This window comes from Narcine bancroftii, chromosome 1, assembly GCF_036971445.1.
Source record: "Narcine bancroftii isolate sNarBan1 chromosome 1, sNarBan1.hap1, whole genome shotgun sequence".
NCBI lineage: Eukaryota > Metazoa > Chordata > Chondrichthyes > Torpediniformes > Narcinidae > Narcine > Narcine bancroftii.
The window spans coordinates 267,459,298-267,485,813 of record NC_091469.1 but is presented as its reverse complement, the minus strand read 5'-3'; the positions used below and the strand labels follow the sequence as shown (position 1 = coordinate 267,485,813).

Here is a 26,516-nt window from a genome sequence, read left to right as displayed (position 1 = left end):
CCAATGATCACCTCTGGGTTTCCCTTCCTAAAATCTGCAATCAGCTCCTTGGTTTTAGTGACTTTGAGTGAAAACAGAGAGCTAAGAATACATCGCTGTGGAGATGGTGGAGGAGGTGTTCTTAACAATCTTCACTGATTGTGTTCTTGAGGTGAGGAAATCCAGGATGCAATTACACAGTTGGTTATCTTGATCCAAGATTTTGAGTTTGTTGATCAGTTTTATGGGGATGATGGTGTTAAATGCTGAACTGTAATCAATAAAGAGCATCCTGATGTATGCATCTTTGGTGTCCAGATATTCCAGAGTTTTGGGTAGATTCAGTGAGATAGCATCTGTTGCTGCAGTAGATAAATTGGAATGGATCCATGTTACCAGTCGGACAGGAATTCATATGCTTCAACCCCAAGCTCTCAAAACACTTGATCTCTGTGGATTTGAGTGGCACTGGTCAGTGGTCATTTAGGCAGGTCACCACACTCTTAGGCACAGTAGGATTGAGGCATGTTTGAAATAGGTGGGTACTATGCTCTGTCGGAGTGAGATTTTTTTTACTATAAATGAGATTTTATTCTTCATTTGTCATGCAATTATTAATACTGTTTTTACCCCCTCCATAAATCTTCGTCCGCGAAGCCAAGCCAAAGAAGAATTAATACTGTTGATAAAAGCGGCATTGACAACTATTCACATTAGGGATCAGTTGTTAAAAAAATCTAATTCCAAACAAAGCCTGGTTCTAGGTTTGTGGTTTAGCACCATTGATAGGGTCAAGCTTGGGGACCGCTTTTCCATGTTAAACCTCAGGTGAAAATCGGCATCACAAAGAAGGACAGAGTAGATGAAAATAAAACTGCTTCCTTTTCAACAGGAAGCGACCTGATTACCTTGCAACCTTTGGAGTGAAGTTCATGTGTTTTTTGTTTTTTTTTTAAAAAAAACACACTTAAAAGACAGAACAGTTTCAAAAGAGAGAAAAAAAAATCAGGCAACCAAGCTAAAAAAAATACCAATTTTATAAACAAACCATAGGTTGCACCTTTTCACTACTGAATTTAACAAGTGTAAAAATGACACATATACAGAAGATCTAACATGGAAGGTAACCAGGTTGTCTTGACTGTTCCACTGAGCTTGTGTTATTTCATGCACACTCAGATCCCCTCCCTGGAGTGCAGTTTTTTCTGTGTTCAAAGCAGAGGGCATAACAGGAAATGCCTACAAAGTGACCATTAGGAAAAAAACTAATTCAATGTCACCACAGTCTGTGTTGGTGCAGATTCCGACTGAGGACGGACTGGACATCTTAATGTGAACAGTAATGCATCAAGCATAGGTAAAAGGTTTAATAAAGCTATATCTCCAGGATCACTGAACCAGGATTTGATAGGAATCGCATTATCTGGGTGCCCCCGGTACGCACTTGGCGAATTATCTAATATTACAATGCTGGAGAGGTCATTGTGAATTACTGTAAGATCTTTCACATAGCTGCCCAATTCAAGTGTACAGTGCTGTCTGTAGTAGTGCCAGTTTAATATTTTCTTGATGTTGTCTAGTTTATCTGCTACAGCTGCACCATAAATCTCCATACTAACAGTAAAAATCACCAACTCGTACCACTGGCTGGCCACTTCCAGAAAGAAGTCCACGTGAGATCTTTTATGATTGGTTGTCTGTCAACAAGTACTTTCAACATAAAGTCTGGTGGAGTGCCTGGCCTCACTGTTGGTTTCAAGACTCCATCATGATGAGAATGTATTAATGTTTCATCCAAATCCAAAAAAAAGAATTTTCCTTTTCATTTGATTTATTCTGATGTGGGAAGGAGGAGAAAGAGGCAAAATGTCATAACGCACTGTTTGGTATTGAATGATGGCACGGAGCTGCTGCCGCGCCGCCTCCACACACACACACACACACACACACACACACACACACACACACACACACACACACACACACACACACACACACACACACACACACACACACACACACACACACACTCCAGACCTTTATGGCAAGCTGCAGAGGCCCATCAGAAAATACTTGCTGAGCAGGGTGTGGGTGCGGGGGGGGGGGGCGAGGTCAGGCGCCGGCATCACCTGCCAGGGCCATGGTCGCCCCTCACCGCGCCGCCATCTTCCCCCGTACTCCCTTGGAGTGAGACGTTGATATCATAAAAACTTTGGCCAGTGGTCAGCATGGGTTTTGACTACTCAGCCAAGTACTCCATGTGGACCACATGCTTTTATTGGATCCACTCTCCTGAAAGCATCTCATACATCATCTTTCGTTACTGACAGTAGAGGATTGTCATGGAGATGTGGGGGTGTGCAGTGGAATTTTCCTTACTCTTGTGGTTCAATCAGTCATAGATGGAAATTGAGCTCATGTACGAATGAAGTTTTGGTGTCTCTAATTGCACCAGATTTTGGTTTTGTCAGGTGTCCTTTATTGTTTTCATTCTCATCTAGAATCTCTACTTCACCCAGAACATAGCTTTCAGCAGTTATACCTGCTCTTTGTGTAGTGATCTAGATCTCCAGACTGAAATCCCTGTGATCTTGCTTTCAGCAGCTTTAGTGTTTTTTTGTTCATCCATGTGGAAAACACTGGATAATATAATGAGGACAAACTCATCCTATAGTTCCTAATGGCCTTGATGTAATCATTCAGATCCTAATCTGTGTTCTTGAACACCACCCAATCCACTAACTAGAGGCAGTCCTGTAGATGTACGTGACCACCATTTGACTATCTTGATGTGTGAATCGTCTCTTTTAAAGGTATGTCTGTATGCAGACAGAAGGTGCACCTCCAGGAGATCTGACTTCCAATATGTGGTCTCCGGAAAGAATGATGAGATTTCCTTATCTTAGTGTAGCAGTGATCAAGTATGCTGGGACCTCGGGTACAGCACGTTATATGCTGGTGATAATTCGGCAGGGTTTTCTTGAGACAGTCTTGATTAATTTGTAGTGCATCAAGTTGGGATGTTTCTTGTTCTACATGTAAATGGTTAATCGATTCACCACAGTCATAGAAATCTTGTTTGCATTTTTCAGTCAAGGAGTGTGATGACTGAAGGGTGGGGAGTGGAGCTGGTGGATTTCCTAATATTATAATTTTTTTTATCCAACGCTTTCAGTTTTTATTTCAAAAATTGTTGTTATAGTTTTTCAAACTCAAACAATTTCAAGTAATCAATCACAAATTACAGTTATCCATTACATACAAAATTCACAGTTGTGTCCAAACAATTTTTTCCTCCCACCCCCACACTCAACAGACCAGAATTATGCACAACGTTCAAGGCACCCGCAAGAAAGGTAGGGAACTCATCAGGGATTTGTCACAGCCCAACGACTGGCACCTAGGCTGTTGTATTTTTCTTGACTTGATTGGGATAGAATGGACCCCGCCCCTCAGTAGATGGATAGACGGGGAAGGCAGGGGTGGTGAAATACACAGATCCACACTATAACTGTGCTCCCATGAAATTTAAATATGGTTGCCAAATTTTTTAGAAAAAGGTTATTTTTTTTTCCCTCAAGTTATAGGTAATTTTCTCCAGGGGCTTTGGATTTCCGTATTCCACCGTGCCCAAGTGGGAGCCAGATTTCCAGGTAACCGCTATGCACTTCCTGGCCACTGCCAATGCAATATTTTTTAAAATAATTGACTTTTACTGTTGTATGATCATCAACTGCCCAGGTAACTATTTTTCATGTGTGGGATAGTGGTCAAACTATTTGACCATTGCAGGCATCGTAGCCAAACTTGTATTCCTTGCCAAAACTATCATTTGAGTGCTGGCCCAGGTTAGGAAGTGGGAATTCATTTGCATTTCCTCTAACATTTTTAAAATATTTAAATAGATAGATAGATACACCTTTTAAGTGTTACAGAAGAGGTGGAATGAACATAATTTTGTTGTAAATCATGGGTACCATGGTGTGTGGTGCTTTTTTGATGCTTGTCACAGCTTTGTTCAATTGACACTATTCAGCATTACCTATTAAAGTGTGCTGTTTAATGCAGGGGTGTGTATTGGCCATTGATTTCCCACTATGCCCCTTTCACTCTTCATTGGTGTGCAAATCCAAATGACTTCTTGATTTTGATGATCTGTACAGGATGTTCTAATTTCTTACTCATGTTGTACTACCTTTATCTTCTGTGAGTGATCAGAATCTCATTAAGAGCAAGGTAGGGGAACATGCTTTTTAAACTTCCAATTTAATTTATGTAAAATTCAGTAACCCCCCCCCGGTATCCAGCACCTTCGGAGATTGCAGATATTGGATATGTGAATTTTCCAGTTGCCTGAGATTCACTCTTACAAAGCCTAACTAATACACCTGCATTAAGAATAATCAGTTTAAAAGATGGTGCAAAATATAATTTGGAAAAAAAACATTATTGTAGCCCTTAATTATGTAACTTTAATCAGATAATTCCTGTAATTTACAAAATTTAAATTTGAAACCCATTTGCCTGCGCTATAATGTAGAGATAAAGACTCTCTGACTAGGCACGGATTAAACCACAGAACAGAAACAGGCCCCTTTGGCCCTTCTCGTCTATGCCGAACCATTTTTCTGCCTAGTCCCACTGACCTGCACCCAGTTCTTGGCCTTCCATACCTGTCCCATCCATGTACCTTCTGCTTATCTTTTGAAAAAGGGATCAGGCCCAAAACATCAGCAATATATATTTATTAAATTTAGACATAGGGAAACACTTTGGGAGAGTTGCCCCAATAGCATGAGGCACTGGCTGACTCTTCATCCTGGGAGATGCCATTTTACTCAAACACAACTTCACTCAAGCAGCTGATGTGGATGGGGCACAACCAGGACGCTCCGCTGGTCGAATGTTTGCTCCCATCTCCAGCAAGGGTTTGTGTGTTGCTTCGGAGAACATTCACTTATACAATTTCAAACTTTAATTTAAAATTTTTATCTATTCTTATTTCTATTTATCTACCTATTTCCTTGCTTTTTTCTTGTGTCGGTTGCTTGTATTCTGGATAATGGGGATTTTACTTTATTTCAAGCATCCTTTTAATTTTGACATCTTGATTTTTTTCAATGGGAAAGGGAGAAACTGAATAGAATCAGTTCTGCTGCTCAGTGACCTGTGTGATGTCCAACTTAGATGTTAACTCCTTCAGAATAAATCCATGGATTATTATGTCACAAGCTCTGGAACAGTACTTGTGCCTCAGAACAGAAGGCAACCTAGACTTTAATTACAACTATATGGGGACAAAATTAAAAAAAAAACATAAAACCAATTTACTTCTACATTTATTAGTAAATATTCAATAATTTTAGTGAATCAATGTAATTAGCCCCAGAAACTGCTTGAAAGTGTGAATTATCAGTTCTGGGTGAGAGAAATATAAATTGAATGTATATTTGTTTATGGAATAGAAACAGAATCTCATCTGATTAAGCATATAAAGCAGATAATGAGGAAAGGGGATATTGTAGCTATAGTCATTCAAAACAGGAACATATTTGCTGAAGTGGAGTCAAATGCACTGTTTACACAGCATTATTGTGTTATTTATAGTTCTTTCTATGTTGAGGTCAATGACACAGTCCAGCTTTCATAAAAGAGTAAATTTAAAAATCATGCATAGCTACTATTCACAAATGTGATTTCCCAAGTGACTTTCTGAGTTCCTTTGTTGCTGCCCCTGCTCTCTCTCTCTCTCTTTCTCTCTCTCTCTCTCTCTCTTGCTCTTTGTGTCTACTTCCCTTTTTTATTATTTACTGGCAGTATGCAATGATGTGGACTGTGTCCTTTTTTTTGTAACAGTCATCAATGACTTCTGCTATAAAGAGACAAGTTGCAGAATGTAAGTAAGTTGAACCTTACAGTCGAAAGGAAGGAGGCTTGCAAAAATAGGTATGTACAGATGGCCTATATGTGTCCGAAGCTTGGTTTAAGGTCCTTTCCAGTTGTATCTCTTGGTATGGCAATGAAGGTCATTACTCAGAGGCTGAAAAGTGGGTATAAGCACTTTCTGGAAAGAAAGCTCTGTACTTGGTTGAAATGATTATATCTTGGCGATCTGTCTAATTTCAACTCATCACCAGTTCTTGAAACAAGGTACCATAGTACCTTGCTTATTTGGTTGTAGCAGTGAGTTCAAGGGTAAATACATTGTCAAAGGTCACCCCGCCCCCCACCAAAAAAAAAAATGAATTGGGCAAATTCTATGGATCCCTGAAGTTATGTTTTGAAGCTTTCCAGTGGTGAGGGAGTTAAAATGCAGCAGTGTCTTTCATGAGAAACTTCCAACTCATTCTTCACTGGAAGTCAGACTGGCACATAGTCCCTCTGAATATTAATGGAAAAGGATTTTGAATGGAAATTATAAAGATTTGGTCGCTTTGATACACTTCTAATTGTAAAGTGATACATTCTGATGAAGGATGTACTGTTTATACCTGACACAAAATAAGAATAGGTTTATTAGTATCTTTGACAGAAGTGTGTTGGGTAAATGAATTTTGAATCATCACCAACCAAGGTTTCTGTTATTTTTAAGTGGCGCAGTCTAAGTATTTTTAATATCAGTTTTCTTCATGGTCAAGTTTTCTGCAGTGCTATTATATTTATAAATACAAAGCGATAATTATTCTTCAATTGCTTTACTGTAATCAAGTTATGATTAAAAAAATCTGCAGATTGAAAAATGTTTCCTATTAGCATAAAACAATTGCTGCATGGTGAAAGAATATTGTTACAAGATCAAACCAGCAACCACAAAGAAGGCTTATCACACAGGGGTAAAGATGAACAATTACTTTATTAACAAAAAATTCACCTTCAAACTTTAATTCAAATCCCCTCTTTTATAACAATGTCCACTGGTTACTATGCAAATTTCTAGAACAGTGTAAAACTAATAAATTCCCCAGCCTAAATATAACATATGTAATTAAAGTCTAAGTTATATTTCCAACCAGCCCACAGAAATACTTAGACACAAAACACACAAGACTCACAAAACTTCGATCTCAACCGAAGCAAAGATCATAAACAAAATTCAGTTGGTTTGGTAAACTGAAGCCAAAAGATCTTTGAGAGAGAGAGCACAAGATTCAAAATTGTCTTCTTATGTTGCTTGCAGAGAGAGGAACATTGGCTTGGTCTGGAACCTTCTGGCTGCCTTCGGAATGTTCATCCCTTTTAAAATGCCCAACATTCTAAACTGCCTCCCAAACAATGAGTCTGCTTGGGCCTCCTTCCACTTCACAGCCACACCCAGTGGTGGTTTGTCTTCCAAGTCCAGAAATTTCTACATCATTTTCTGCACATGCCCAGTCTGTCTCCCACTTTCTCAGCAGTCCACCTTCACCTTGGCTCTCTAAGGCAAACTGTCACTTTCCAACACAAAACCACACAACACATAGGCCAATACACAACACAGAACTTTTCAACAATATGCACAGCTCACCACAAAAGGAAATGAGAACTCGTCTTCAATATGTTCTGGGAGTTTAAGAATGAATGCAAATAGGGAAGAAAAGAGTTGGGGCAGAGTTCTGTGGGTAGATTGATTCAGTGCAAAAAGTGATTGTAAGAACAGCTTTTGACATGTGGGTTGGTTGAGGCAGAGATAAATATTGAGATTGGTGTACCAAATGCACCTCCTCAGGGGTAAAAGATTACATCTGATTTGCTTTTACTTCAACATTAGTGTTCAATATATTCTGTTGATGGATGATGTTTGTACTGGGTTTATTTCCAGTACTGGTATGGAATTGTGTTGGTACTGAGCTTCCATTTTCACTTACAGATTATGCATTTATTGTTCATCAAGGCGGTGGAATTTTGTTTAACCTCATCCCCCACAGTAATTTTCTTGTTCAGCACTTCTGCAGGAATTTAGAGATGATGGGCAGAAGGTTGGATAAAATTGAATTTCTGAAGAGTGGAGAAAAGGCAAAGTTAGGAAGGAAATTTCTTAAAGTTCTGATCACGATTAAAATGGACCTGGACATTATTTTTTTTTAAAGTTTATCCTCAACCAAACATTCTTGACCTCTGGAATAGAGAATGACTAGAAGGTCATTACAACAACAGTTGAAAAGTGGTGAGTGACAGCTGGGGGTATCGGCTTTTCTTTAGGAGCAGGCAGAACCAAACTGTAATTGGTTATACAGAACTCTGCTCCATCCTCAACATTCATTGGAGCGACTTCATCCCTAACATCGAAGTACTCGAGATGGCAGAGGCCGACAGCATCGAATCCATGCTGCTGAAGATCCAAACTGCGCTGGGTAGGTCACGTCTCCAGAATGGAGGACCATCGCCTTCCCAAGATCATGTTATATGGCGAGCTCTCCACTGGCCACCGTGACAGAGGTGCACCAAAGAAGAGGTACAAGGACTGCCTAAAGAAATCTCTTGGTGCCTGCCACATTGACCACCGCCAGTGGGTTGATATCAATAGACAATAGACAATAGGAGCTGGAGTAGGCCCTTCGGCTCGTCGAGCCAGCACCGCCATTTTACAGATCATGGCTGATCACTACCATCAGTACCCCTTTCTAGCCTTATCCCCATAACCCTTAACTCCTTTGCCCACTAGAGTCTTATCTAACTCTCTTTTGAACATAATCAGCGAATCTGCCTCTACCACCCTCTGTGGCAGAGCATTCCACAGATTCACACTTCTCTGGGTAAAAAAATGTTTTCTCATCTCCGTCCTAAAGGGCCTACCCTGTATTCTTAAACTATGCCCTCTAGTCCTCGTCTCCCCCATCATTGGGAACAAGTAATCCGACTTCACCCTGTCTATCCCCCTGATAATTTTGTATACCTCAATCATGTCCCCCCTCATCCTTCTAAACTCCATCGGATACAAGTCCAGTTTTTCTAGCCTTTCAGCATATGTCAACCCTGCCATCTCGGGAACTAACCTTGTAAATCTGCGCTGCACACCCTCTATAGCTAGTATGTCCTTCCTCAAAATTGGAGACCAGAACTGGACGCAATACTCCAGGTGGGGTCTCACCAGGGCCCTGTACAACTGCAGAAGGGCATCTCTGTTCCTATACTCCAATCCCCTCTTTATGAAAGCCAACATGCTATTAGCCTTCTTCACAGCTTTCTGAACCTGCATGCTAGTCTTCAGTGACCGGTGAACAAGTACTCCCAGATCCATTTGCTCCTCCCCTCTCCCTAGCTTGTCTCCATTTAAATAATACTCAGCTTTCCTATTATTGTCCCCAAAATGGATAACCTCACATTTGCTTACATTGAACGTCATCTTCCATTCAGCAGCCCACTCCCCCAACCTGTCCAAGTCCCTCTGCATTTTCCTGACATCCTCCTCACACCCCACACCGTCACACAGTTTCGTGTCATCTGCAAATTTGCTCAAGTTATTAATAATCCCCTCATCCAAATCATTTACATAAATTACAAACAACTGAGGACCCAATACCGATCCCTGCGGCAATCCACTCGTCACATCCTGCCATCCTGAAAAAGACCCGCTTACCCCAACCCTTTGTTTCCTATTTCTTAACCAATTTCCTATCCATGTCAGCACCTTACCTCCAATACCACGCTCCCTGATCTTGCCCACTAGTCGCCCGTGCGGTACCTTATCAAAGGCCTTCTGGAAGTCCAAATACACCACATCCACAGGCTCTCCCAAGTTCACCCTCTTTGTCACATCCTCGAAAAATTCCAGAAGGTTAGTCAAGCATGACTAACCCTTAAGGAATCCATGCTGACTAGCCCTTATACTATTATTTCTGCCTAAGTGTTCTGCTATTACTCCTTTTATGATAGACTCCAATATCTTCCCCACCACCGACGTCAGGCTGACCGGTCTATAATTTCCCGTTTTCTCCCTCCCTCCCTTCTTAAAAATCGGCACCACATCAGCCACTCTCCAATCCTCAGGGACCTCCCTCGAATCTATGGAACATTGGAAAATGTTGACCAGTGCTTCCACAATTTCCATAGCAACTTCTTTAAGCACCCTAGGATGCAGCCCATCAGGCCCTGGGGATTTATCAGCCCTCAGTCCCAACAATTTACTCACAACCTCCTGTTTCTGGATCTGGATCCTGTTTCTGGATCCTCAAACCGTGCATCTTGGCGCCTCACAGTTCGGCGGGCAGCAACCTCCTTTGAAAAAGACCGCAGAGCCCACCTCACTGACAAAAGACAAAGGAGGAAAAACCCAATACCCAACCCCAACCAACCAATTTTCCCTTGCAACCGCTGCAACCGTGTCTGCCTGTCCCGCATCAGACTTGTCAGCCACAAACGAGCCTGCAGCTGACGTGGACATACCCCTCCATAAATCTTTGTCCGCGAAGCCAAGCCAAAGACACCTATCATTTTAATTAAAGTCTCTTTGATCATGCTATTGGATATGGGGGAGCGATTACCAAATGGTACCATCTTTGCATCTTTTTTTGGAAAGGGAGAGGTGGAACGAGAAACCCTACTGAAATCTCTGAATCAGCAAAGTGCATTAACTGGAGAACCTATGACCAAGAAGGCAAATGGAATGAACGGAGAGAAATGGGGGCATCATAGCAGAGTCGATTCCAAACTTCCTGGTTTGTATCACACCAGACTCTGTATCTAATTCATCAGGGCCTCTGAGGAAAATGCTTTGTTTATTTTTTATATGAAGTTTGGCCTGGCATTCATTAAATTGGAAGGAGTTCAATTTCAACATTGTCAAACTTGTCTGATGGTCCTGAGATTCTAAGATGGAAGAATTGTTATTGTTCCCAGTTACACATGCACATTCACTCATAAACTCTTATGAGCCACCTCAGACCTCATAAAAGAGAAATAAAATAATAAACTGGTCCACTGAGCTATAGGGTTATGAGGTACTTATGTTTACATAACACCTTGTCATATTACTGAAGGCATCCCAAGTAAGTTGCCTTTTTAAGCAGTCTCTGTGTTACGTAGGGAGACAAGAGAAGTCAGGTGATTGTTTGGAGAATTAATTTAATACAAAAAAATCTTACAAGAAGTAATAGGTTGACCTAATGGTAAATTGGTGCAATGAAAATTTGGTGTATTTTTATGTTTGGTTCTAATGATTGATCTGAAATGTCAACCCTCTGTTCACTGATGTGGAGTATTTCCAGCTATTTGGGTTATTATATTTATTGTTGAGGTGTGAATGAGAACCTCTTCCTTTTGAGTAATGCAACTTATCAGGAGGGGCTTCAGTTCAATACTTATCCAAAGAACCAGAACTTGGATCTGCGCTAATGAATTGGCATAACCTACATATTGCTGAGGCAGTGTTTACACCGGATTGTTGGCATTCATGTTTAGACCATGGAACCTATTGCATTCAACTTTGTTTTCTTGGACTAGGAAGATGAGAGGAAGTCAGAGTTGCCTACCTAATTGGTCTCTATGCTTTCTGCTGGTAAGATTGCAAGTTGAACTGTAAAGGGAAAGGAGGACGGGCTATGCTGTAATTTCCATTTGTGTCACTTGCCATTTCTCATAGTCCATATTAGTACTTGACGAGCAGTCACCAAATGGGGTCCGGAGGCCAGCTAGCAGGAACAAAACTTCGTTAAATGTGGAGTGACACTGGAGAAAATTGGCAGTGTGAAACACAGTCTTCCAATCATAATATGATTTGTATACACAACAAATTGAGCAAACTTGATGGACTTTTTTGATTGTGTGAAAAATAAATGCAGAGTTAGGAATATGTAGGGTTGTGTCTGATAAAAAAGATGTCCTACAACTTTTCTGTTTTAATTGTGGTTTGTAAAGATGCCATTTACCTTGTGGGTAAGGTAAAAGTTTAAAAAAAAATGATGCATGCTATATTATGAATAGCACCTAATGTCACATCAGTATATAAACTAAATCCAATTGCTTGAGGAGTTTGAGTGGTAATTTATGAAAGACCAGCAAAAAAGAGTGATGAATAGTATTCAAATCACTATCAGCATTCTATCTGCTGGTTGTAAGCACTCATCCCCATCCCATCAATGCTCCACATCCCACCACCGATCTAAGTCCGCATCCTATACCTTACACATGATTTAAGATCCCTATTGAAGATCCCTGGGGGCAGTGGACCAATCAGGTGGGCTCATTTCCCAGCTGGACGCTGCTGCCTCAGAGAAATAGAGGGGTGGGCGGGAATGTGGATTTGGTTCCTAGTTTACATGGCGAAGAGAGAAGAAAATTGCATTTATTTTCTCGTACAACTAGAGAAATATTTCATGAGACAAGCGGCTGGCATTGAGGGGCATTATTGAAACAGGCGCTGTTCATAAAAAATGTCCTCTTTGGGTTTATATTTGAAAGGAGTCTAATAGAGGTTCAATGACCCTTACACTAGGTCTGTCATGAAACTATCATGAAAAGGTCTTTAAAAATGCTTCAACCCCACCTTTTTTTTTAACCAAAAATAGACTATGGAGCTCCACAATAGATTGCTGTGATCAAGCTGTTGCATGGAGCTTTAATGGAACCTTGCATAATTTTTGCTTCTTCTCACTTGTAAATTTTACAATGTTTTGAGTGGTTTAATTTTAAATTTTATACACTATTAATTGATGGTCTCATTGTTTTGCAGCATCAATGAATTAGAAAGGTAAAATTATTAATCCTCTGTTTTGGTGAAAGAAAATGACAAATGCAAATGATGTGCCACTCTCTGTGTATGTTGATTAGTTGTCAATGTTGTATTTGGAAGTAGATGTAGAATAATGGTATGGATGAATTATAAGAGTGAAAATTTTTGTGTAGAAAGGGATGCTAACTGTGTATTTGTCCATGTGAATGAATGGTGAGCATACTGATTTTACTGTGCATTATCTGAGTGTTGTATTGAATCGTGTCACAACCATAAATGGGCACAATGCAACGTTAAGTGAACATTATATGATTCTGTGTTAGTATGGTATGGATTTGGAGTGGATGACTTTGCTCAAAAAAATGTAGTGTCTGCATTTATGCACACTTGTGTATAGAAATGTTCACTACATTGATAGAATCTTTTCTTTCCATTACACATTCACATTTTCCCAGAAATCATATATACAGTGGTAAATTTTACTTGGGATTTTTCTCCATTGTCATTTGTGTTTTGGCTTGTGTCTGTGTTGGCCTAACAGACTTCAGAATTAACTATGGGATAATTAACCACACTGTTGCTATGGTTAGATCCTTGCAAAATATGTAACTGGTTTTATGAAAAAGAATGCATGACATAATCTGCAGAATATAATACAATTACATACAAATGTTATACTTTTTAAACATTCACTTTGAATTGATGGTTGCATTTTACTTTTGTGAGGGTTTTAAATGGATAGTAGTAGATTGGCTAACCATAGAACACATGCTCAGCCTGTCTTTTTACTCAAGTGAACAATGGGGTTTTGTCTCTAGCAGTAAGCCTGTTTGCACCCATTTTGCAATGTTGCTATGTTAAATTTTACCTGATTTTTATCAGCTGGACTTGGGGGCTAATGTGGCACGAGGTGCTGCAGAGTTTGCAAATGCTCCCCAATAAGGTGGCTTTTGGTGACATAGCGGACACAAAGAATGATTTACTGTGACATCACTAGTTTGGCATAGCAACAAGGAATAGTCTAGTGTTACATCGCCACTTTGGTATACTGATTGGCCTGTTATGGAATTAATGGCTTAGCAACCATGAAACCCTCGCAATGATCTGGCACTTTGTTTGACCAGCATCTAATTGAGTTTTCCAATTGTACTGAAGCTTAGCTAACCTCTGATTATTGAACAAGTGAGGCTATGAATTGTTTTCAAAGTGAATATTTAAAAAAAAGTGAAGTGAGTTTTTTTAAAACAGAACTAATTTATACATCACACTGATACACCTTGGGAGGGAACATTTAAACATGTATAGCTAATATTTCTACTGCTTAAATGTCCAATATGTGTGCACTTTGAATGCACTTGAAAGGATTATAGGAGAAAAAACAAAAAGAGTATTGCTTTACATGGCTGAATTGGGTGAGTTTTATTCCATTATTCCATCAACAATTGTGCTCCCCTTGTAATAGGCCAGTTTTCATTAATGGGACATGTGCTTATGGATCTCTCGTGTCTCTGCCGCTCCTACTAAGAACTCTCTCTTGGGTACTGACAGAATTTCTTTTTAGTTAAACAATAAAGAGGAACATTGAATTACAAAGGCAGCTTTATGTTGGGTTTGTTTTAGGTATTAGCTTTTCCCTGCTTTAATTTGATGGTGTAATTAGATCAATTTTGTGGTACACTACAAACACTCATAACTACTAGTTTTGAAACATATGCATTCTCTGGAGTAAAACACCACTGTATGTGGTGTACACTTGTTTGAAGATGTCTGATTTTATTATTAAAGAGACAGTGCAGTCATTCTTTCTTTTCGTCTTTATAGTAAGAATACTGTGCATCAGACCTACCCGACATTCTCTTTTGCTTACCTCATACTTGTCACACAATCCTCTCTGTGTTTCAATAGATTCAATTGAAGGCGATGACACTGGTACTGCAGAATTCAGCAGGGTTCTTTATTCACAAGTGTGTTAGATTTTCTTTGTACAGTCCTTCAAACTAAATCTCTATCTCTGTTAACACATTCAACACTAATAGACCTTTCCCAGCTTTTAGTGTGGGCTCCCCAGTCAGTTTATGTGCGTGAAGTACCCGAGAATCGTACTGACTAGACTTGCTCTCATCTTCAGAGCATGCCTACTTTCCACCAGGTCAGATAAAAGCTTAAGAAAACGAAAGCTTTTTTTGAGGGGGGAAAAGAGACAAGAATGTATTGTGAGTTTTTTTTTTATTGCTCCCTCTTCCATTGAAGGTGTTGACATGCTAGGATATGGTTCCATAAGGACTGGCAGCCCTCCAGGGCCTGGCGCGAATGGACATTATTCATGTGTGATCCAGACGGTGCGTATTCGGGGCCCGTTAAATTGGCAAGGTTGTCATTTCTGGCTGGACACATTCTTGGAGGTTTGATGAGATGACTTCCTGCTCCAGTTGCCTCACCCAGTTGATCTGACCTTTGATCTCCTTCTTCAAACTTTTATACAATTTGTCAACAAATATGTTGAAAGGAAATGAAAAATCATATAATACTTTAATAGTTCTAATATTTTTCTCACTAGTTGCTCACAGCTGTTTCCAGGAATTTATTATTTGACTCATGGAGATGCCAAGATAATCCTCGAGGACTGGGAATGGAAAATTAATGAGCTGGGGGATGTTGGGGTGGGGAGGGAGAATGGGCAGAGTAAATTTGCATCACACTGTCAAGTATGATCAATTCTCACATGAAATGGACGTCCATGAACTTTCCAGCATGGAAATTAGTGCATTGTGACCAAGTGAATCTTGATTTCTACATCTTCCTCCTGCTCCCCAGGCATCCTGGGCTAGTTATGGGCCATCTATCCAACCTGGATGGGGCAGACCAGAAATGAAACCTGGCAATTTCCTGGCCACACTGGCACAGCACTATACAATATATTTTTCCATTGAGACTGATTTTCTTTTTATCCCTGCCAAATAGAAACACAGCGGTTGAAAACAGCTGAGTAACTCAGTTCTTCGGGTTGCAACAGTTCCCTGTCTGTAAATGCACACCTTCAAATAGTGTACAAAGTGATGCATTGATTTACCTCCAGGGCTTATCTGGGGCATCTAAATTTTTCTTTCATGAGAAGCTGAAGCTTTCCTCCGGACCCCACAATGACATGTTTAGCCACTCCCTAAATGTTATTTCCTTACAGCACGACTCTCAAGAACCCTGTCACTTAAACTCAAAATGAATGGATGGTCAAACAGATCCCATCATTATCTGCTGCCTATCCCAATTTTAGCTCCAGGCAGGATGAGAGGAGGAGACCCCATTACGCAAGTGGAAACTTCACTCTGCTTTGAAACTTTTCCCACGAATGTCTGACTATCTTTAAATGTAATTTCTCTTAAACTTTATTGAATTACATGAATATTTCGACTTGGTCTATGCTGCTAGGTGATTGAGTGATGATCTGTTATGATGTGATTTTAACCTTGGTGAGGTCTCTGGTAGCATGCTATCAGAAGAGGTAACCTGTTCATGGTGGAATATAAGCAACAGTTTGAAATATCCTTAGTGTTCTTGATGACCACTCTGGAGTGGCTCTGAGGTTGAAGATATGACATTTGGAAAGCAAATAGTTTGCAGGCTCAGATCTTGTGCTCAGAATTCTATCCAGTGAATTGGACAGGATAAAATGTACATGGAAACAAACTTGAAATGCTCACCCCCTCCAATGCCGCTGTCTGACTTGCTGAATATTTCCATTATTTTACATTAGTAAACTCTGGTGGTGAAAACTAGTTCATTTCTAAAATGTTCCACCACTATTACCCTCTGCCTCCTGTCACTGTTCCAATTGTGAATCCAATTAACCATCTTGTCTTCGATTCCATGTTCCTTAATATTCAGGACCAGCCGACCATGAAACACTTGTCAAAAACTTTAGTAAAATTCATATTGACAACATCTTCCTTTATTATTCTTAATTTTCTCCTTAAAAATCTCAAACTAATAAGGCAGGAATTTCCCCACACTGACATACTGTACCTGAACTCTCAATCTTCCATGACCTCACAATTTTCCACATCACCCAGCAGACACTCTCTATTTCTTTCCTGATGGCAGCAGCGTGAACATAGGTGCCACAAGACTCACACCATCAGGTTCAGGAACATCTGCCACCCCTCCACCATCAGAACAACAAACTCTATCAGGAATTCATTTAAGGACTCTTACTTGTGCACTTCACTGATTTAAAAAAAAACATCTCTTTTACACAGTCAGTTTATTTACATTGGTTATCTGTTTCCATTTCTTTATTTGTTTACATGTGTCTGCTGTGTACATTTTTTTTGCATTACCAATAAGTAGTAATTCTGCCTCACCGGCAAGAAAAAGAATCTCAGGATTGTATGTGATGTCATATATGTACTCTGGCAATAAATTTGAAATCTGACCTTTTCCTTGGTTAATACAGATGAAAATTGTTAATTTAGGACTTCATCCACATCACTTGCCTCCATACCTAGATTATCCCATTAGTCCCTAAGGTGACCCAATGCCGGGCTTCCCTTTTGCTCCAGATATACTTACAGAATGTCTTGAGAGTTTGTCCTTAATTTTACTTGTCATGAATATTTCATGGTCCCTTCTTGCCTTCATTTTTTTCTTGCTTTCTCCTTTCACATATTGTTTCTCAAGAATCTGCCTTGATCACAATTGCCTTTCACTGTCATGTGATTCCTTTTTCGTGTTCAATATCCTGTGTCCTCCAAGTTCTCTCATCCTGTCATCTATGCCTTTTGTCCTTTGAAGCATGCTGGTCCGGAATTTTTATTAGCTGTCTTATAAAAGAATCCCACTTATCAGCTGAATTTTAATCATCTACTCCCAATCTACATCTACCATGTTCTCTTTTACACTTTTGAAATCAGCATTCTCCCAATTCAAGACCTCAACTTGATGACCAAACTTATTCCTTTCTATAACTACCGTGAAACCTACTGAAGAATAGTTACTGTTCCCCACGTGTTCGCCTGCTGCTACTTTCACTACCTGCCCAATCTCTTTTGCTCAAATAGGCCTCATGCTGTCCCATCTCTGGAATTGGAGTTTGGATGGAGGACAGAGTAAAACTTGTCAAATTGAAAAGTGCTGGGTGAAAAACATGGATCTGAGCAGTATTTGCAACATGTTATTGCAATTTAGTTTTCCATTTTGATGACCTATTAGCGTATATTTTATAAAACCAAATAAATTTCCTGCAAATGCCATGTCACAGATGAAAAAAAAACCTCTCAAGGTTCTTATGTATTGTCCATTGTGATAGTTAAGAGTGGGTCTGGGAATTGAGTGCAACTGAAGAAGCAAGGTATCTAATTAGGGAAGGAATTGTAGCCTCTCCATAGTCTCATCAGCATCACTTTTCAGAAAATAAATCTGGATTAAAATATTGATTTTTGAATGTGGCAGAAAATTCACTGGAGAATGTTTAGAAAAAAATCTTGTTTGTAAGAGTAATTCCTTCTCTTAATTCGTTCATCCAACAAGATTACAATGCTTTGATATGTGACTTTTGCACTATTTACATGTGAAAGGTATCACGAAAATGAAGCAAGAGAAACAAGTAATTTAATCTAACAGATATTTCATCATATAATTAGTGGTTTGTCCTCCATTAAGGAGGTTGTCTTCCTTGTATCTTGTTGGGTAAATTGATCTGATGAATACAATGGATTTAAAGGCATGCTTCAACTAGGTTTAGTTTGGAAAAGTGCCATGGACTACTTGTTGAAAATATTCCCCTTCGATATGTGCCAAGACATGTTACCAGGAAGGAGTTGTATAACAGTTTAATTTTAGATAGAATGGGTGTAATGTTGACTCTGGGGAAAGTGAACATTGGGGAAAATGGTATTAGCATTTGTAAGCATACTTCCATGGATGTATAGGACAACTGATGTAATAGCTCTCATTTTCAACAATTTTCCATCCAAGTCATTCCTCCAAAATATTTTCAGAAGAGTTAATGAGCTTGATTTTTTTCCAAACAAAATATATACTATTTAGAATATGAATTATGGATATGATTTACAATTTATGTTAGTGATATACTGAATATCTTATTCAGTTTATGTAACTGTCCATACTATCTTATTGAATTGTATCCTTTGTATAAGTTCTCTATTAAAATCAATAAAAATATTTTTAAAAGGAAGAGCTAATTTTAGGATTGTGTGATTTGACCCATCACTCATATCACTTAACTTTAAACTTGCAGTTTATCTCATGACTAATCTCCACAGTGGCAACATTCAGCCAGTTTAGATATATATTTCTGAACAGAGTGATTAATTTCTTAAGGCAGAACTCTATTCACTGGCCCAGGGTGGTAGTTTCACCAATAAAAAGATTTAGCATAGTGTAACTCAAAATGATGTGCAATGTACACAAAGCAATGTCTTCACTGCTGTATCCTGGCCAAGTAATAGCTTGTTCATTTCAAACCAGCATGTTGCCATGTTTCAGACAGCAGAGAGTCACAAAGTGACACACAGCAAACTCAAACTGACATCATTAAGAGTTGATTGCTAGGGTTAGATCACTCAAAGACATTGTGCAGGATTTCATCGTCTGTCAGTTTACGGGTTTTCACACTCGTAAAATAAAAGCTCCATAATTAACCTTTACCATTGTGTAATTAACCTTTACCAATGTGTAATTAACCTTTACCATAGAGCACTGGCCAATTTCTTTTATTTACATTTGTTACTGGTGATATAAGAGGAAATAGAATAGTGCCAGCGTGCACAAGTGGGTGGAGAAGGTGGGAGAGCGGATTGTGGCTGCTCAGTGTCCCCCGCGTATATATTGACACAGAATAGAATTTGCTTTAAGCTTTACTGTTATAATTTTGAGCCCATTGATTTTGTCTACATATATTTCAAATCAGCTTCAAAGATTCAGCATGCATCTATTAGATAGTTATTGTTCATTTTCACCTAATTTAAAAAAAAAACCATGATTATAGCAGATTGATGAGTTGAGCAATGACAGCTGATCTCTGATCTGAGTTGGTTTGCTGGATGGCAAGGAAGCATATGTATTGAAAAAGTGGTGACATTTCGTGATGCTGCAAATTTTGGTTGCTTGCTTTCAATTATAGAAAGGAGAATGATTGGTCACAAGCAAAGGGAGACAAAATAATAACTGAAAGTGCAACTGTCAAAAAGGACAAATCAGCCTAAAGTAGAGCAGAATACATGTGACGTGCATAATACTACTGTCAATTTAAACAGTGTAATTCAATTAACCGTGACCAATACCACAGGAGGTCTGTGAGAATGTATTAAAGGCAATTTCGTCATTTGTACCAGGTGTCATGCACTATTACATGTACAAAACTATCAAAAGAATAGGAAAATAGATCAGCCATTGAATGCTTGGCACTTCTATTCCAAGTCCAAAACCAATAGGCCCTTTACAATTAACAAATATCCTAACCAAACAACAATTAAACCCTAAATAATCTGAATTTGTGTTTACTTAATAACATTAAATCATGGGTTGCCCTGATGAAAGAAAGGCTATACTTGATTGGAATAATACATTGTTTCTGCTTGGCATAGAATGATTCCCATTACACAGCACCTCATCTGCTTTGCTGCAAACCATGTATCATGGTGGAAGTTGTAGAAACATTAAATTAACTTTTCTTGAATTTAGCATGTCTAATCATACAATTTTTTAGCTCAACTGACCTAAAAAGTTTTGCTGCTGATTTTCATTTGTATTTGGCATCTGATGCCAACAATAGTCGGCCAGCATTGATAGATTCCAGTTGTCCTGATACTGCTTTACTGCAGTTGCAATGTCCTAATGAAATTTTCACCATGTTCATCACTGACTGGACCAAGATCAGCAGGGAAAAAGTTTGTGTGAATGGAGAAAATGTATTTTACAATGACGTGTTTGCCCTTCCTAGTTTTGTATGCTTGAAGTAGACTTAAAATACAATAGGAAATCCTAAAAATAGAGTACATCTAAACAAAATGGTATGTGATAGGAAAATGTTAAGATTATTTTCAATCAGTAGCTGAAAGTCCATAAAAAAAGACACCCAAAATGTTCAGGAAGCAAAATCTTCATTGTCCAGTGTAATTACACTATCATCTTATCTTTAAGAGCATAATACCATGTATTACAAATTATAACATTTCTGTTTTACAATATTTAGCACTTTATGCAAATTCAAGGGAAACCTATCAGTTTATAACAAAAAAAAATCAGATGTATAGTTCAAGTATATCTACACTTTTATCCAATTTCCCTCAAGGTGTTGTTGTTGACCATAGAACATTACAGCACAAAAACTGGCCCCTTCAGCCCTTCTAGTCTGTAACCATTTTTTTTCTTAGTCCCACTGATCTGCACCCAGTCCATAGCCGTTCATACCCTTCCCATCCATGTACCAGTCCAAATTCTTCTTAAATGTTAAAATTGAGCCTGCATTCACCACTCTCTGTGTGAAGCAGTTCCCCACGTATTCTTCCTAAACTTTACCCCTTTCACCCTTAATCCATTCCTCTGGTTTGTATCTTATCTACCCTCAATGGAAAAAGCCCACCTACATTTACTCTGTCTATCCCCCTCATAATTTTAAATACCTCTATCAAATCTCTTCTTACTCTTCTGTACTGTAGGAATAAAGTCCTAACCTGTTAACCGTTCTATATAACTCAATTCCTGAAGTCCAGGCAACATCCAAGTAAACTTCCTCTGCACTTTTTCTATCATATTGATATCTTTCCTGTAGTTAGATGACCACAACTGCACACAATGCCCCAGATTTGGCCTCACCAATCTCTTAAACATCTTTACCATATCATTTCAACTCCTCTACTTAATACTTTTATTTATGAAGACTAATATGTCTAAAGCTCTCTTTACAACCCTGTCCACCTGTGACGCCACTCTCAGGGAATTGTGTATCTGTAGTCCTGGGTTCTACTGCACTCCTCAGTGCCCTACAATTCATCTTGTATGTCTTTCAAAATGCAACACCTCACACTGGTCTTCATTAAATTCCATCTCACAATTTTCAACCCATTTTTCCAGCTGGTCTAGATTGCTCTGTAAGCTTTGAAAATCTTCTTCACTGTCCACACCTCCTCCAATCTGACTGTCATCTGCAAACTTGCTGATCCAATTTACTACATTATCATCCAAATCATTGACATAGATGACAAACAACAATTGTTTCAGCACCAATCCTTGAAATATACACTAGTCACAGGCCTCCAGTCTGAGAAGCAATCATCCACCACTACTCCCTGGCTTCTCCCATCCAGCCATTGTTGAACCAGTTCAATATTTCACCTAAATACCTAGTGTCTGAACCTTCCTGACTAACCTCCCATGTAGGACTTTGTCAAAGGCCTTACTAAAGTCTATGTAGATGACATCCACCGTCTTTCTTTCAACAACATTCATGATAACCTCCAAAAAACACTTTATAGGATTGGTTAAACATGACCTGCCATGTTTAAAGCCATGTTTACTATCCGCAGTTAGTTTCTGACTGTCCAAATAATTGTATATCCGATCTCTTAGCAAACTTTCCAATAATGTACCTACTACTGATGTGAGGCTCATCAGTCTATAATTTGCAGGGTTACTATTGGAGTCCTTTTTAAACAATGGAACAACATGAGCTCCCCTCCAATCCTCCAGCACCAACCCTGTGGCTAAGGGCATTTTAAATATTTCTGCCGTATGCCTGTCTTAATGTCCAAGGGTATAAGTTGTCAAGTCCTGGGGATTTAACCACACTTATTTGCTTTAAGGTAGTAAGCTCTTTCTCCTCTTTAATCTGCATAGGTTTCATGATTTCACTTCTGGTTTTCCTTACTTCCCACGACTCTGTGCCCATTTCCTGAGTGAATAATGATTAAAAAAAACATTCAAGATCTTCCCCATCTCTTTTGGCTCCGTACAAAGCTGACCACCCTGATCTTCAGCTCTTAATATAGCTGTAGAAACCCTTAGGATTTTCCTTCACCTTGTCTACCAAAGCAACCTCATATCTTCCATTAGCCTTCCTGATTTCTTTCTTGTTGCATTTTGTATCCTCCTCAAGTACCTCATTTGCTCCATTTGCCTAATATCTGCTATACACCTCTCTTCTTCTGAACCAATACCTCAATATCCCTCAAAAATCAAAGTTCCCTATGTCTGATAAACTTGCCTTTAATCCTGATAGGAACATACAAACTCTGTACTCTCAAAAATTCACCTTTGAAGGTCTTTGAATGATGGAAAGTGCTGGCTGCTGGAAGACATTTTACTAAATGGTCGCTCCTTCTAAATGAACCCAAAGATATTCCATCAGTAGATCATTTGAATATTTCAGTGCTATTGAAATATTAAGCATGAATCTTGCACCCTCTTTTATACTCATGGGCAGTGGTTGGCAATGAGAATTGAGGTTAGTTATCGTTGCTTTAACAGAGGAAAGCAAAGCCAATTTAGCACCCATAGAAATGTTCATATTTAAATCAATCGAATGAGTACAGCCAAGGAAATAGGCCTCAGAAAGGCTGTTCATCGAGTGGCACTTCCCATGACACTGGAGTGCCAGAGGCATGGTGATCATAAATATTTATTATCCATTAAAAGAAGGAAGGGGGAGGCCACAATGTATTCCATAGCTAGAAATTAAATGGAAAAGTGATGTTACTAGAAATTGGATTGCACCCTTTTTTTTCCTACAAATACTAAATCAAAACCATGAAATTGACAAAAACATATTTGAAACAGCACAAAGGATGGTTTACACCCGAATGACATGTTCAAATCAGAGTATCAATGTTCCCAATGAGACCAGTTTCAATTGGGATGATTTTCTGTTCCTGAACCTGAGAAGGGGATCAATCCTTAAAAGCCACTTTCCATGACAGCCTGAACAACAATATACAGCATTACGGCCACAAAGAGATCAAGAAAAGCTGCAAGGGAGAGGGAGCTAGCTCTTGCATACACTGATTGTGAATTAGTGAGTCAAATGCCAGGAGGGTCACTAAAGGAAGAGGTCGCTCCAGATTACAAATCTAGAGGTGAGAATCTGTTCTTATGGGAGTGGTGTAAAAATAAATTTCATGCCTCCACAAATTGTGCCACTCGTATAAGATGCGGCTGGTATAGCACACTGTGAAGAAATGGCTAAAGTTATGCACGTGAAATGCTGGATCAACAAAGTTCCTTCTGCTGCTGCCTGGTCTAACTTGCAGATCTTCTTCCAGGACCAGTAGCTGTCTTCAGATTGCAGCATAAAGTACAGGTATCTCCGACTCTATCTTATTTGATGTTATCCACCATGGTTCATGAATCTCTACCACTCTTGTGGCAGCATGCCACAGCTGTGGTAAGAGTGTGATTTGTTAGTGAGAGAGTTGGACAGGCCCTTTGGCCCAATTAATCAATGTCAACCAAATTGGCATTCTGGGCTGGTTTCCTATTCCTTCATTTGGTCCATATCCGTCTGAGCCCTTCCTATCCTTACATCCATCCAAAATGTCTTCTGGAGCCAGGAAAGAAGAGAAGAGTTCTCATTAGTGCTCTCTCCAGAAAATGCCTGATCTCTCAGTTTCCATGAGGATGAACATTCGTGTCTTTCCCAGAAACATGTAATAGGCCATCGGGAATATCCATTGGTGACTCTCAACCATCTCAACATTGACGGAGGGCAGCATTTCCTGTTGAGAAAAAGGTTCAGGGTATCAATGAGAGCACTTAATGGATACACAAATGCTGGCTGCATTCTTAGTAATCCAGCAATGTCGGCATATCTGAGAGATGAGTTTGACTAATAGTAAGACGAGTGTACGGTGCAATATCTTCCTGCAGACTGTCATATAAATGAGCCTTGACTAACTTGGCAATGTATTCTCAGTTTGTATTCTTAATTGTTCAATGAAGGTAATATGTGGCACCCAGAAGCTCCAACAGTTTGGTGCAGGGTGGGGAACACTCAATGTATGTCAAGTGCAATGTTCAAACTTCAGATTTATTGTCAGACTACATGCATGAGATCGCATACAACCCTAATGTGTATTGTATATGGAAGTGCCTCATCTGAATTTCCCAATGGGTGCAATTTCACTGAAGCACCTTCTAAACTGGGTTTAGTTTCTTCATTGAATGGGTTGTGCTTGAGAAAGGCTCTTTATTAATCCACTTATAAGCCACTGTCTGTTTAAAAAAACATTGCCAGCTTTATCGAGCAATTGCTCTTCTGCTTTCTTTCATTGTCCTTGCCCGACCTATCTCTAACTTGCCAGTTTTCTTTTATTTCCAACCATTGCTAGAAAGTGTGGCTTTTAAGGATTGGTGCCCTTCTCAGGTTCAGGAACAGAAAATCATCCCAATTGAAGCTGGTCTCATTGGGAATATTGATACCCAATTTGCTTGATTCTTCATCTTGCCCTGTTTTCTAATCCCACCTGAACTCCTCACCTCAGCTGTAACTGTGTCCTGGTGCCCAACATGTCCCCCTCTCCTTTAATACATGCTGCCCACTGAACAGTATATCTCAGAACTGCTTCTTTTCAACCCACGACTTGAATCCTTGTCATTTGACCACTGCTGGTCTCTTTCTTTCCCTCTTTCCCTGTGCTACACCTGTTTTAACTCAGTAAGATTCCTTTCATGAGCATGAATTTTTGCCCCAACCTGATTCTGCCTAGTTTTTCCTCTCTGCCACCACCTCTTGTTTATATGGGGGGATTGAGTTGGGGGGAGGGGATGGTCCCCTCCTAAATGTTGGTATATATGATTAGGGAAAGAGAATAAAGAGCAGAAATGAAGGATTAAGTGTGCAGCTTGGTTTAGAAGTTTCCCTTTATAACACAGTGTTAGGGTCACCTGGCGGCAAGTCATTAGCATTTCCCTCAGCCCCTCTTCCTCACAAAAAAAATCCGCACCACATGCTAATTAGAGGTTTTGAAACTAAGCAACCTGTGCAAAATCAGACATTTTAATTTGCAGGTTTAATGGCTGTATTATGATAACTGGCTTTGAAATGTGCTTCTCGTGTTCCATCAGGGTACACCAGATTAACAGAGGCTGACAAAATTAAAAACCTTACAATGTGACCTTTGCCTGGGATAAAAGGCTGTTTCATAACAATTTCCTTTTGTTCTTTGTTTGAGCTATTACTCCAAAAGGAGACTCCGTTTAATCTAAGTAAATGCATCATTACAGGCCTAATCCATGTCCTTCTGTCAATGTCTGCTTTAATTAAATGAGAAATACCAGCAAAAGGATCTCACACACATGGCTATGATTGGAGTGGGAAAGACTGGTTTCTTCTTGGTCCTATCAACCAAGATTCATTCAACTATTTTTTTTTCTTTGTGTCCACTTGTCTGGTTATCAGTTTAGCATGCAATGGACTCTTGGATTAAAGTGATGTAAAATGCTGAAAATGCTGGGTTAGCATTAGCAGTTAGTGCAACGCTATCCTGTGCTGTCCCAAGATCGTGTTATATGGCGAGCTCTCCACTGGCCACCGTGACAGAGGTGCACCAAAGAAAAGGTACAAGGACTGCCTAAAGAAATCTCTTGGTGCCTGCCACATTGACCACCGCCAGTGGGCTGATAACGCCTCAAACCGTGCATCTTGGCGCCTTACAGTTTGGCGGGCAGCAGCCTCCTTTGAAGAAGACCGCAGAGCCCACCTCACTGACAAAAGGCAAAGGAGGAAAAACCCAACACCCAACCCCAACCCACCAATTTTCCCTTGCAACCGCTGCAATCGTGTCTGCCTGTCCCGCATCGGACTGGTCAGCCACCAACGAGCCTGCAGCTGACGTGGACTTTTTACCCCCTCCATAAATCTTCGTCCGCGAAGCCAAGCCAA

At 39.6% G+C, this 26,516-nt stretch overlaps 1 protein-coding gene, 1 long non-coding RNA gene and 1 pseudogene across 46 annotated transcripts in view; 1 reads left to right on the top strand and 2 right to left on the bottom strand.

The window, feature by feature from the left end:
- Window positions 1-13,573, bottom strand: part of LOC138743181 (uncharacterized) — a 90,304-nt gene extending 76,731 nt beyond the window's left edge. For 3 of the 6 annotated variants that reach the window (XR_011344700.1, XR_011344697.1, XR_011344692.1), the window contains exons 1-3: window positions 13,494-13,573; window positions 11,427-11,585; window positions 7,824-7,953 (exon numbers count right to left, since the gene is read on the bottom strand). This is a non-coding gene — a long non-coding RNA (uncharacterized lncRNA). Of the gene's footprint in view, window positions 1-7,631; window positions 7,954-11,426; window positions 11,586-13,493 lie in introns of those variants that run through there. The other 3 variants (XR_011344691.1, XR_011344702.1, XR_011344703.1) reach the window with 3 other exon arrangements.
- The window catches only part of sox6 (SRY-box transcription factor 6), a 676,057-nt gene that overhangs the window by 160,832 nt on the left and 488,709 nt on the right, over window positions 1-26,516 (top strand). For 2 of the 40 annotated variants that reach the window (XM_069898026.1, XM_069897916.1), the window contains exons 1-2: window positions 13,865-14,037; window positions 14,876-14,964. The exons of 34 other annotated variants lie outside the window; for them this stretch is intronic. The gene's annotated coding sequence lies outside the window, so the exon portion shown is untranslated. 4 more of the 40 variants (XM_069898019.1, XM_069897906.1, XM_069897927.1 and 1 more) reach the window with 3 other exon arrangements.
- LOC138754109 (CTD nuclear envelope phosphatase 1 pseudogene) lies at window positions 1,093-2,608 on the bottom strand (annotated as a pseudogene).